Here is an 11,339-nt window from a genome sequence, read left to right as displayed (position 1 = left end):
TGGAGGGGCGGCGCCGGCGGCGGGAGGCGGGAGTCGGGGGCCGAGGGGGGGAGTCACTTTAAAGGCTCTTTCTTACCCATAATGCTTTGTGGGGACGTTGACAAGTGGATCCAAGATGGCGTAGAAAGTAATGACAGGTAAGTCCTGACTTCCCCCTTCTCTGCCGCTGGGACCGCTCCGCGAGCTGCCGGAGCCCTCCGGGGAGGGGACTGGACACCCCTACGGTCCCCGGGCTCCCGGGAGGGGCGGCCCCGGGGCGGGCCGGGGGCCCAGGCGGCCCGCGGCGGGGCCTGGGAAGCGGGGCTCTTCGAGGCGAGGCCCGGACGCTGGGGCTGTTTACAGCTTCTTCCCCTCCTCGGTCCCCTTCCCCTCCGCTGGGGGCCGCGGCGCCCTCGACCCAGGCGGTGAAGGGGACCTCGCAGACCCGGGCCGCGAGCCTGCGGGAGGTTCGTCCAGCCCCAGGCACTTCGGGAGGGGGAGTCGAGCCTCCTCGCACGCTCCCCTCCTCCGGGTCGCGGCTGGGGGTGGGGAGCGTGCGGGCCTCCCACGCCCCGCTCGATTGCCCCCTCGGGGTTCGGACTTCTACTCGAGGTGGGGGCGGGGGCCGGAGGGTGGGCGTCGGCAAAAGTGGGTCAGGAGTGCGCCCCCTCCCCCGCGGAGGGCTCTTGCCCCAGCTTCACTTTCTTCACCCCTTTCTCCGCCCCCTCCTCGGAAATTCTCATTGGCCCATAAACACATCAACAAAAATAAAAACAGACTCTCCTTTCCTGGAGATTCCTTGAAGACTCCCCTTTTCCAGAGCTAAGGGCCTGCATTTTTATCTAGGGAACTTTGATTCTTCTCCCCCCAAATTATTGGAGTCTGCTACACCCTCCCCTGTTGAGAATCCTCCAGCTAGGACTGGAAATCAGCATCTTAGGATTCTTCTTGGGTTGAGATCCTCAGGTTTTGTTTGAAACTCAAAATCGTTATCCTTCTCCCTTAGCACTTACACTTTTCAGGCAAATCATTAATATAATATGTATAAATCCAGAAACAGTGGATTCCTAGAGCTGGGGGCGGGGAGGGAGTGGGGGATGAATAAGTTGTCCTGGCTAGTTTGTTCTTAATTTTACCCTCTCTTAAACTCATGTTAATGAATTTCTTCTTCATTTCTTCTTTTGTTTTTTTGAAAGTCAAGTCAGTCAGTGCTGTTTAAGAGATGACTAGAGATGACTTTTTATGTTTTTGGATTTGAAGAGCATTTTATAATCTATTTTATCACACAGAGAGGAAATGTTTTTATTTTAAAGTAAAACAAACAGACTCACTTACAAAGCTGCATACTGTACCGTTTTGGTAACTTTTTCCATTTGAAATTTAGGTGCTCTTTCACTTCAAGCTGATAAAATATTTGCTACCTAGCATGTCTGTTACTGGTGTTGTATAGACACATTTTACTTTTTCTATTTGCCTCAGGAATTGGATGAAGTAATTGATCACTAAAGAACTACAGTGCTGGTGAGATGTGTAAGGTGAGACTGCGGTTAAAAATGATTTACCTTTTTTTCTTCTTTATTTTAATCAAGTCCTAAGGGTGAGACCGAGACTCCGTAATGTGATGGGGCCATCTTTAGTTCCAAATCACTGACTTAGAGGGTGTAGAGGCAGGAGTAGGTTTAGGAAGGCAAACTGTGTCAAGTGTATCAAACTTCAGTGACTTCAACATTCTCAACCATAGTGGGGCTTATCCAGAGTCAGATGTTATTCGCAGCCATCCTTGATCTGTATCTTCACCAGGGGTAATTATAGTTTGCCTATTTAAATTTCCTTTTGTAACTTTAATTGAATGTCTTAATTTTATCTTTGTTTTGGTGTCCATCGCTTACTCTGCATTGAGTGTTAGTGATTGTGTATGTGGATGTTGTCTGTTCGAAGTTTATAGAACTCCTGTAAAGTACACCCTTTCCACTGGAAAGAATTACCTTATGCACATCTTGCTTCTATTTTCTGTAAAATGGAATAGTACTTGTCTCTCTCATAATTATTTTGAAATAAAAATGGTAGTGTTGTGTTTTGGTTAGCCAATTAGGGATAAGACTGGTTTGTCATTATTTTCTGGTCACGTGTAGTGTGTGAATTCAAAGTGTTGCTTTATTTAATCTTACTTAAAGGCTTTGAATTTATAGGATGTTATTGGTATAGTGTCAGTGCACAGTTAGTGTTCCCTACTGGGGAGAAGGAGAGAGCTTTGCTAATTTTACATTTTTCACAAACAATTTTCTCAACTTTGAAAATATTTTACTATGGTTTATTGAGAGAATGTAAGTCTTTTTTTTTTTTTTTTTATTTAACACATCTGGGCAGCCTTTGTATTTTGAAATCCACTTACAAACTTTTCATTTCTATCACACATTTGTTTTATTTTTTCCAGATTGAGGCATACAATTGATATTTTTGCCTTAAAAAAAAAACTTGGGAGAGGAAAGGGGACACAAACCAAGATCCTTTTGTAAGTGCACACACCACATTTGCCTGTGTTTGAAACTCAACGGTGCTTGTGTGTATCACATATTTTAATTTTTTTCTTGTCAGAAGAACAAATATGGATTTTTAAAATTTACTTAGTTATTTGAACCCTCTAGTGCTTTATTATTTATTATTATTATTTGTTGCCCCATGGCATATGGGCATATGGAAGTTCCTGGGCCAGGGATCAGGTCTGAGCCCTGACTGCAACCTGCCAGGCAGCTGGGGCAACACCAGATCCTTAATGGACTGTGAGGGGCGGGGATTGAACCCGCTTCCCAGTGCTCCAGAGACACCGCGGACCCCATTGTGCCACAGTGGGAACTACTAAAATTTATTTTCAGCTTACAGGTGATAGAGGCGTATTCATGACTTAGACCTTCCAATCTGTACCTTTTATCTTTTTTTTTTTTAGTGTATATATTACTTTGTAGGAAGAACTAGTGATCTACTTTTTGGCCTATGGAGCTGTTTCTTTATAGTCTAAAAGGGAATATTTAGAAATAGATGATCTTGTGTGGCTAGTGTTGTTTGGCCTGAATTGTGTCAAGACATTTTCCATAATTTTCGCACGTGTAGACCAAGTGAGTGTTAGTATTCACTTCAAAGTGAAGTTGGTGGTTGGCCACCAAACAGGTTGTTACACAAAGCATTCTAAAATGGGAAATACCATAGTATGGAAGGTTGTGGTGAAGTAGGAGTCTGTGTCTTTGAGCTGAATAAAGACATAGCTTTTTTAGTCTGTCCTTTTGGCTGGGAAGCTGGGACACTATTTTTAGGTAAGGCTGTAGTTTTTGGGAGTCAGTAAGTACCTCTCTATCAGCTGGTACACTAGATTTTTGCAATTGTTAGTAAGAAGTTTCATTTCTAATACCATAAATACTCAATCCACATTGTTTTAAAGTCTGTATGCATTTATGGACAGTACAGTGTTTAACCGGTGAGGGGAGTGATGCCAAAATAACAGGAGAAATCATTCCTCCTTGCAAAGGGCTTTGTGTAGTTTAAAAATATACAGCAGGAGTTCCCGTCGTGGCGCAGTGGTTAACGAATCCGACTAGGAACCATGAGGTTGCGGGTTCGGTCCCTGCCCTTGCTCAGTGGGTTAACGATCCGGCATTGCCGTGAGCTGTGGTGTAGGTTGCAGACACGGCTCGGATCCCGCGTTGCTGTGGCTCTGGCGTAGGCCGGCGGCTACAGCTCCGATTAGACCCCTAGCCTGGGAACCTCCATATGCCGCGGAAGCGGCCCAAAGAAATAGCAAAAAAAAAAATAAAAAAAAAAAAAAAAAAAAAAAAAAAAAAAAATAAAAATATACAGCATATTCATGGAAGGCTAAGAATATTGCAGAGGGACCTACAAATAAGTAGATCTGATCTTACACATGCATTTTTATTCTCTGTTTAAGAACTAGGTATGGTATTGCTACTAAATGCGAATTAGTTTATAATTGTTTGTCAGACTATATTAAAGACCTCAAATACAGGCTCAGCACAGGAAATAAGATCCCTTGCCTGTTGTTTTAAATGCATACAAGATTGTGGGGCAAGTTTATCAACTTGTTGGTGAACAAGAGGGAGGGTGGAGCGACTTCTGGGATTATAAACAAATTGTTATGGTTGTTTATCTTCATAAACTTAGATAACTGTACGTGCAAATATAAGTTGGTTTCTAAGTAATATCTGAAGGTGTTTTCTAGGAGAGAACTATGATATGTGTGGAGAGGGTGGCCATATCAGCTTATAGGTAGGTCATTATTTAAATAATGTAGCATTGGCTAGAAGCAGCATACAACTTTGTGGTCTGTCACTGCAAGGGTGGCTGGAATAATATTTGGAGTAATTCTGAATTCAATAGAATTAATATTCCTCTTTCAAAAATTGTATTGTATAAATCAACTATACATCAGTAAAAAATAAATTCAAAAAAGAAAAATAATATTGTAGGTGTAACACGAAGACTTTTACTTTTTATATATATATGTATTTATAAGTGTGCATATATATGTATGTATATTTTAAGCTATCAATTGTTTAAAGCAAATTAAGAGTTTTTCAACATACTACCAAGTAGTCATGCCAGCTCGTTTACTTGTGTAAATTGTACTTGGTCACTTTCTCCAAGAGCAGGAAGTTGTCTGGTAAAGCTAGAGTTTGTGTAGTCAACTTGCTTTCAGCTCCAAAAAACCCTGATGCATCATTAGGTTTTTCAAAGAATGCATGGCATATTTTTTGACTGAACCATTCTGAAGTGTAAATGTTTGTGATTTTTGCTATTTCTGTGCCACATTTTAGGTGTTCTCGGCACATCTGAATTTGCCTTTTTACTTTCTTCTGAGGATATTCTCCTTGTGGTGAAAGTATTCCTGTGAGGCAAGCTTCTTGTCAGTAGGCAATATATGTACCTAATATAGTTTAAAAAATTATTTATTTTTGTGTAAAACGAATGCATTCCATGGTAAACAAATTTGAGCAGCACTTAAGTATGTAAAGTAAAATAGATTTAAAAAAGCCTCTGTTCTCCTTCTTCCAGCCTTAGTCCTGCTTCCCATAGAAAACAGCTGGTGTCACTTGGCTTCTGGAAGACCTCTTTTTCACACTGGCAGTAGTGAAAGCAGAAGGGAAGAAGGCATGGCCACTGAACCAGTTTAGATGTTAGGCTGGGACTTTTTTGCCCTTATTTCCTGTGGTGTTAAGTAATATTGATAATCTTAAACTTCCATCAGTTTAGGGTAACTGTAATTGAATTGTTAGTGAAATACTCAAATAGTTCATTGCATTGTCAGGTTGGTAAAGTTTTGATTTGTTGATCTTTCAAGGAAATAACTATTTGGGAATTGAATTCATATAACCTTCGAGCCGGGAGCAATGTTGGTAATTCCACAATTACCATCTGTGGAATTTTATGATGAGCTGCACAGTGTATTTCCTATAGTCTTTTTATTAACTCATTATCTCTCCCTTCGTTCTCAGAACACCTCCAAGGTGGTTGTTATTTCTGCTGTGCAGAGGAAATTTAGGCTAAACTGGAGTAACTAACACAATGTCGCAGGACTAGTAAGGAGTGATGCTGGTGGTGTGTCTTGGGAAGGGCGTGTTCATTCCACTGTACTGTGTGCTGCTGCCTCTGTCTAGTTTGTCTCTTATTTTCCAGATGAGGAAATTGAGGCCTGGAGAAGTCGTGACTTACTTGCCCAAGGTCACACCGCTAAGTAGTAGCAGCATGAAACCAAACTTTTATCTCCGGACCCTTATCTCAGGACTCTTGGTCCTGGCTGGTTACGCTACATTTTATTGAAATGCTATGGACCAAAAGACCATATGCTGTGCACACTGGACACAGATGCTTCAGAACTGATATATCAGCAATGGTATTTTCGACTGTGCATTAAAAAGTTCCTTCTCTCTCTTTCAGAAATTATAAAGAGCTCTGATGGGCTATTTGGGTGATACCCAGTGCAGTGAACTGCAGGTGAGTAAGGCTTGGAAGAGACTTATTTAGCAAACGAGAACTTGGTAATGCCTGAGGAAGAGACAGAAGGGGCTTCATCTAGAGGAGGGCGTCAAGTCAGAAAGGATGAGGTGGGACGAGGTGGAGTGACTAATGAAACAGTGGTGACCTAGAGATGTGGGGCCTGACTGAATTGGCTACTTCTGGAACAGAGTGGATGATGGTGAACCACTCCCAAGAGACTGCCTGGCGCTTTGTCAGTTGGATTGAGGAGAAATGAGGGTAGGCTCATCTTCCACTTCTGTCTTAAATGAGTAACTGCACAGGGGTTCACCCTATCAGCATATGATGGGAGCTTGAGCGGCGCTTCAGTTTTTGTGTCAGCATTCTAGAGTGGCGATCACCCAATGCTCTGATGAACTTGGTTAAGCATTAAGTTGTTTGTTTTTCCTGTTACCTGCTCTGTGTCTTGTCATGAATGACTGTGTGCATCTGCATTTTTGAGGATCTAGATACTGAGAGCACATCAATGGAAACAAAAAGTTAAACTCCTTTCCTAACGGTTGTGTTCCCTCCAAACAATTGTTGTATTCGTCCTTTAGATTATTTATTTCTTGCTGAAATGCCCTAAGAAAGACAATTTTGTCTTGAGTATTTATTATTTCACTGTAATTAGTCATCTTGGTTCATTAGAGTATCTTGGGCATTCATTATTAAACTTGGAAAATGGCAATACTATAGAAAAACAATTAGAAAGACTGTTTTAATATTGTCCTGTGGGTCATCTGTGCTTAAATTAGTTTTTGATATATTTTCAGTTCTAGTCCCAGAGACTTTAATGTGACAGCACTGTATACTTTTAGGATTTGTAATTGAACTTAGGCTTGGCCAAGTAGTAGTGTTGATTGCTAAAGTAAAACATAGTTGTGGGTGTTCTTTGTTTCTTGAGTTTATGCTAGTTTTGCATGATTCATCCTCACAGTTTCATGGGGTTTTAGGAGGCCAGTTGAGCTAGTTTGATGGTCCTTGGAAATCTGGGGTCTGGGTTTGTTATAGGTCATTGTGATAAGGAGTGCATGAGATGGAGTTTCTGCTATGGTGCAGTGGGTTAAGAATCTGACTACAGTGGCTTGGGTTGCTGTAGATATGTGGGTTCTATCCCTGGCCCCCCCACAGTGGGTTAAAGGGTCCAGCATTGCTGTAGCTGATGCGTAGTTTGCAGCTGAAGCTTGGATTCAATTCTTGGCCTAGCCCAGGAATTTCTATATGCTGTGGATATGGCCACTAAAATAAATAAATAAATAAAAGGAGTGCGTGAGAGTTCTCAGTTGAAGACAAAAGTGAGCAGTAGAAGGCAGGGGTGGACCACTTCTTGAGATTATATCAAGCTTGTATCCTGAAACCCCTCATTTTGTCAGTATGGCAGAACTTTTTCTCCAAATGTATGAACTAATTTAAGAAATAATATTAATTAAATCATTAATTTGGTCTACTACTCTAAAACAGTTTATTTTCTTTTTGGCATTCCATTAAAAATATATATATGTGGGAGTTCCTGTCGTGGCTCAGTGGAAACAAATCTGACTAGTATCCATGAGGCCTCAGGTTTGATCCCTGCCCTTGCTCAGTGGGTTGAGGATCTGGTCTTGCTGTGGCTGTAGTGTAGGCCGGCAGCTGCAGCTCAGATTCAACCCCTAGCCTGGGAACCTCCATGTGCTGAGTGTGGCCTTAAAAAGACAAAAACAAAATATGCGTATATATGTATATATATATTTATTTATTGTACTCATTTTAAATTATGAGGCACATAATTTGAAATTTTTCTCATGTATTAGATTATGAAACATTTCCATGTTAGGTTTCACATTTTTTAAAAAAAGTTTATTATTATTATTATTATTGTTATTATTTTCTTTTTTGGCTGCCTTGGGGCATGTGGAGTTCCTAGGCTGGGGATCCGGATTAGATCCAAGCCACAGTTGTAACCTAACACCTAAGCTGTGGCAACACCAGATCCTTAACCCACTGTGCTAGACTGGGGATTGAACCTGTTATAGCACTTCAGAGATGCTGCTGATCCTATTGTGCCGCTGGGAACTTCAGGTGTCACAATTTTAATTTACATGATTATACTTTGAAAGGCTGCAAAATATTTCATTAAGTCATATTCTCATAATTTTCTAAAAATTATATTTATTTTTTATTTTTATTTTTTCCACTGTACAGCATGGGGACCAAGTTACTCATACATATATACCTAATTTTTCCTCCCATTGTTGTGTTGCGATGTAAGTATCTAGACATAGTTCTCAGTGCTACACAGCAGGATCTCATGGTAAATCCATTCAAAAATATGGAACGCTTCACGAATTTGCGTGTCATCCTTGCGCAGGGGCCATGCTAATCTTCTCTGTATAGTTCCAATTTTTAGTATATGTGCTGCCGAAGCAAGCACTATTCTCATAGTTTACTTAAACCTTTTTGTGTTAGACATTTATGTTGGTGGCTGATTTTCAGTTAATACTTTAAATTATTGTAGATGTTGTTGTGTCTTTTTCTGGCTTTTTTTTTATTCCCTAGGATAAATTTCTGAGTGTATTCTTGTGTTAAAATGGTATGAATGTTTTTGTGGTTTTTGATATATATATTGCCACATGTTTTTCAAGAATCTTTTATCAGTTTATACAACTGACAGATACACAGATGTACCTATTTCACCATCGTTGGATAGAAATACATTTTTTCCTTAAAAGTTTTTGCTTATTGGAGTTCCTGTTGTAGCTCTGTGGTGACGAAGCTGACAATGGATACCTTGCACAGTGGGTTAAGGATCCGGCCTTGCTGTGAGCTGTCGTATAGGTCGCAACGTGGCTCGGATCTGGTGTGGCTGTGGCTGTGGCGTAGGCCGGCAGATGCAGCTGTAGTTTGACCCCTAGCCAGGGGAACTTCCATATGCCATGGGTATGCCCCCCACCCCCCAAAAAAGTTTTTGCTTATTTAATAGCATTTCTTTGTTCTGTAATGTTGAATATTTCTCTTTGAGTCTCTTCATGGTGAACTCCTTGTTCATATCCTTGCTTTTTTTTTTTTTTTTTTTTTTTGTCTTTTTAAGGCCATACCCATGGCATATGGAAGTCCCCAGTCTAGGGGTTGAATCAGAGCTGTAGCTGCCGCCATGGCAGATCTGAGCCTTGTCCGTGACCTGTACCACAGCTCATGGCAACACCAGATCCTTCACCCACTGAATGAGGCCAGGGATTGAATCCGCTTCCTCATGGATACTAGTCGGGTTTGTTACTGCTGAGCCACGATGGAAACTCCTTTGCTGTTTTATGTAAACTGATTGATGTGTGCTTTGGGTGGTAAGGCAAGTATAATCAGCTAATAAAGAGATGATTATTAAAAAGGTGATCAGAACATGTTCAGTGAGAATGTTCAAGGAGAGTCAAGTCCTTGAATAGTGGTTGGGAATAGTGGTTGAAGAGGAACAGGTGGTTTATTCCAAGATTTAGTTCAGCAGATATTTATTAGGCATCTGCTGTGTGCCATGTTGCATCCTCTGAGCACCTCTCAAGTTAGCATGTCATGTATTTGCTTGAAGGAGGAGGCTGCTTGAGGCCACTTGAGGCCGCTTGAGGCTTGACCAGCTGGGGACTCTGGCTGCTGAGGTCCCTTTGTAGCTGCTTGGAGGGCTGAGGGGGTCACTGTCTAGAACATTTTTAACTCACTCATGGCACATCACTGTGCCATGGCAGCTCTTTGAGAAGCACTGTTCTGAGGATACGAAGGTGATAAGGAACGAACATCTAGTAGAGAGAATAGGGGCACCAAAAAAAGAAAGGACTGGTAGGAATTTGAAGGCTGCTGTAAAAGGGGTTCAGATAAAGTGCTTCGGGGTTCAGTTGGGGGAGTGATTCTGCCCCCTGGGGCTATAAGGGAACACTTCAACTGAAGAGGTGGCATTTAAATTGCCCCTCTGTGAAAATGAGCAATGAAGAGAAGAGGGCTTCTGGAGGGAAGGATAGCTTGAGCAAAGACTGGGGGGTGATGATGGAAGTGAGGCGGATGTCAGGAAACTGTGTACCTGAATTACCTGGACCCTGTGTGACATAAAGGGACATAGTGAAAGGTGAGCCTGTTGAGAAGTCAGGACTGGGTTTTGGAGGGTCTGCATGTCAGATAAAGAGTAAATATGATGGGTTGGCAGGGAAGAGAAACTAGAGACAAGGGTTTATTTGGGTTTATAGTAATAGTCCAAGAGAGGGATGGTGAGGGCCTGAATTGAATTGGTGGCCTTGGGAATGGGAAGGAGGGATGGATTCAAGAGTATTTTGGAGGTTGAACAGAGAGATGTGGCGACTAATTAGGTAGGAGGGGAAGGGAACAGTCAGTTCTACGCCTCAAGTCCGAGATGATGCTGAGGTTTTTATGGCTGGACGGCTGGCAGAATGGGACAGCAGGAATCTTGGAGTTAGGAGGAAGAACAGGTCTTGGGGGTTTAGACAAGAGAAGAGACAAGTTTGGTTTTCTATGTTCATGGAGTTTCAGGAACTTAATAGAAAGCTGAAATCAGAAATTTAATCCTAGCAGGAAAAGATGAGGCAGTTCAGAGCCCAGAGAAGTTAGAGGAATCAGTGAGGTCTCAAAATTAGATAAAGCGGAGTGAAGCCTGAGGCTGCCTGAGTCCCAGTCCAGCACCATCTTCACTGCCTGCAACTGACAAGTTCTCTGCTGTGGTGTTTTCCTCACATGCGGGTGTGCTCCGTAGAAAATTGGAAGTGGTAGGGTTTATGTTGAGAGTGAAGAGTTTATTTTTGATGACTTTTTTATTATGGAGAATTTCAGGTATACAGAAGTGGAAAGAGTATAATCAATCCCGCTGTTCCCCTTGTTCAACAGTTTTTAATGTTGTTTTGTCTCTTTCTTGCCTCTCCATCAGTTATATTGAAGCAAATGGGATAAAGTGTTTTGGTGGCCTTACATTTTGTGTACTTACAGGCAGAGAAGGTTGAACAGTTTTGTACGTTATGTCCTGAGCTTTCTGGGTGGGGGTCTAGAGTGAACAGAACTATGATTAATTTACAGAATTCCTTGGGCAAATCACTTAAATCTCCTGAGTCTTAGTTTGTCTGTGACATGGAGGTAATATCAGCTTCACAGAATTATTGAGATAAGGTGTATAAAAACCCTCTATGAACTTTGAGGCTAAAGTGTTATGCAGCTTTTAGTTGTTGGTGATAACAAAAAGGTAGTGCTATTCCTTTGGGCTTCTGCGATGCTGGTGTGAGGTTTATATTATTCAATACATTTTTACTATTCGACGAATACTTATGTCAGACACCTGGGGCTTTCATAGTGAGCAAAACAGAGAGAATCCCAGC

At 41.7% G+C, this 11,339-nt stretch overlaps 1 protein-coding gene across 8 annotated transcripts in view; it reads left to right on the top strand.

Moving 5' to 3' along the window:
* The window catches only part of HELZ (helicase with zinc finger), a 166,429-nt gene continuing 155,130 nt past the window's right edge, over window positions 41-11,339 (top strand). For 4 of the 8 annotated variants that reach the window (XM_021066750.1, XM_021066746.1, XM_021066749.1 and 1 more), the window contains exons 1-3: window positions 41-137; window positions 1,459-1,514; window positions 5,923-5,979. The gene's annotated coding sequence lies outside the window, so the exon portion shown is untranslated. The remainder of the gene's footprint in view (window positions 138-1,458; window positions 1,515-5,922; window positions 5,980-11,339) is intronic. The other 4 variants (XM_021066748.1, XM_021066745.1, XM_021066747.1 and 1 more) reach the window with 2 other exon arrangements.

Source organism: Sus scrofa, chromosome 12 (genome assembly GCF_000003025.6).
Source record: "Sus scrofa isolate TJ Tabasco breed Duroc chromosome 12, Sscrofa11.1, whole genome shotgun sequence".
Classification (NCBI taxonomy): domain Eukaryota; kingdom Metazoa; phylum Chordata; class Mammalia; order Artiodactyla; family Suidae; genus Sus; species Sus scrofa.
Note: the sequence above shows the minus strand (reverse complement) of the source record. Positions and strands in the feature narration are given on the sequence as shown.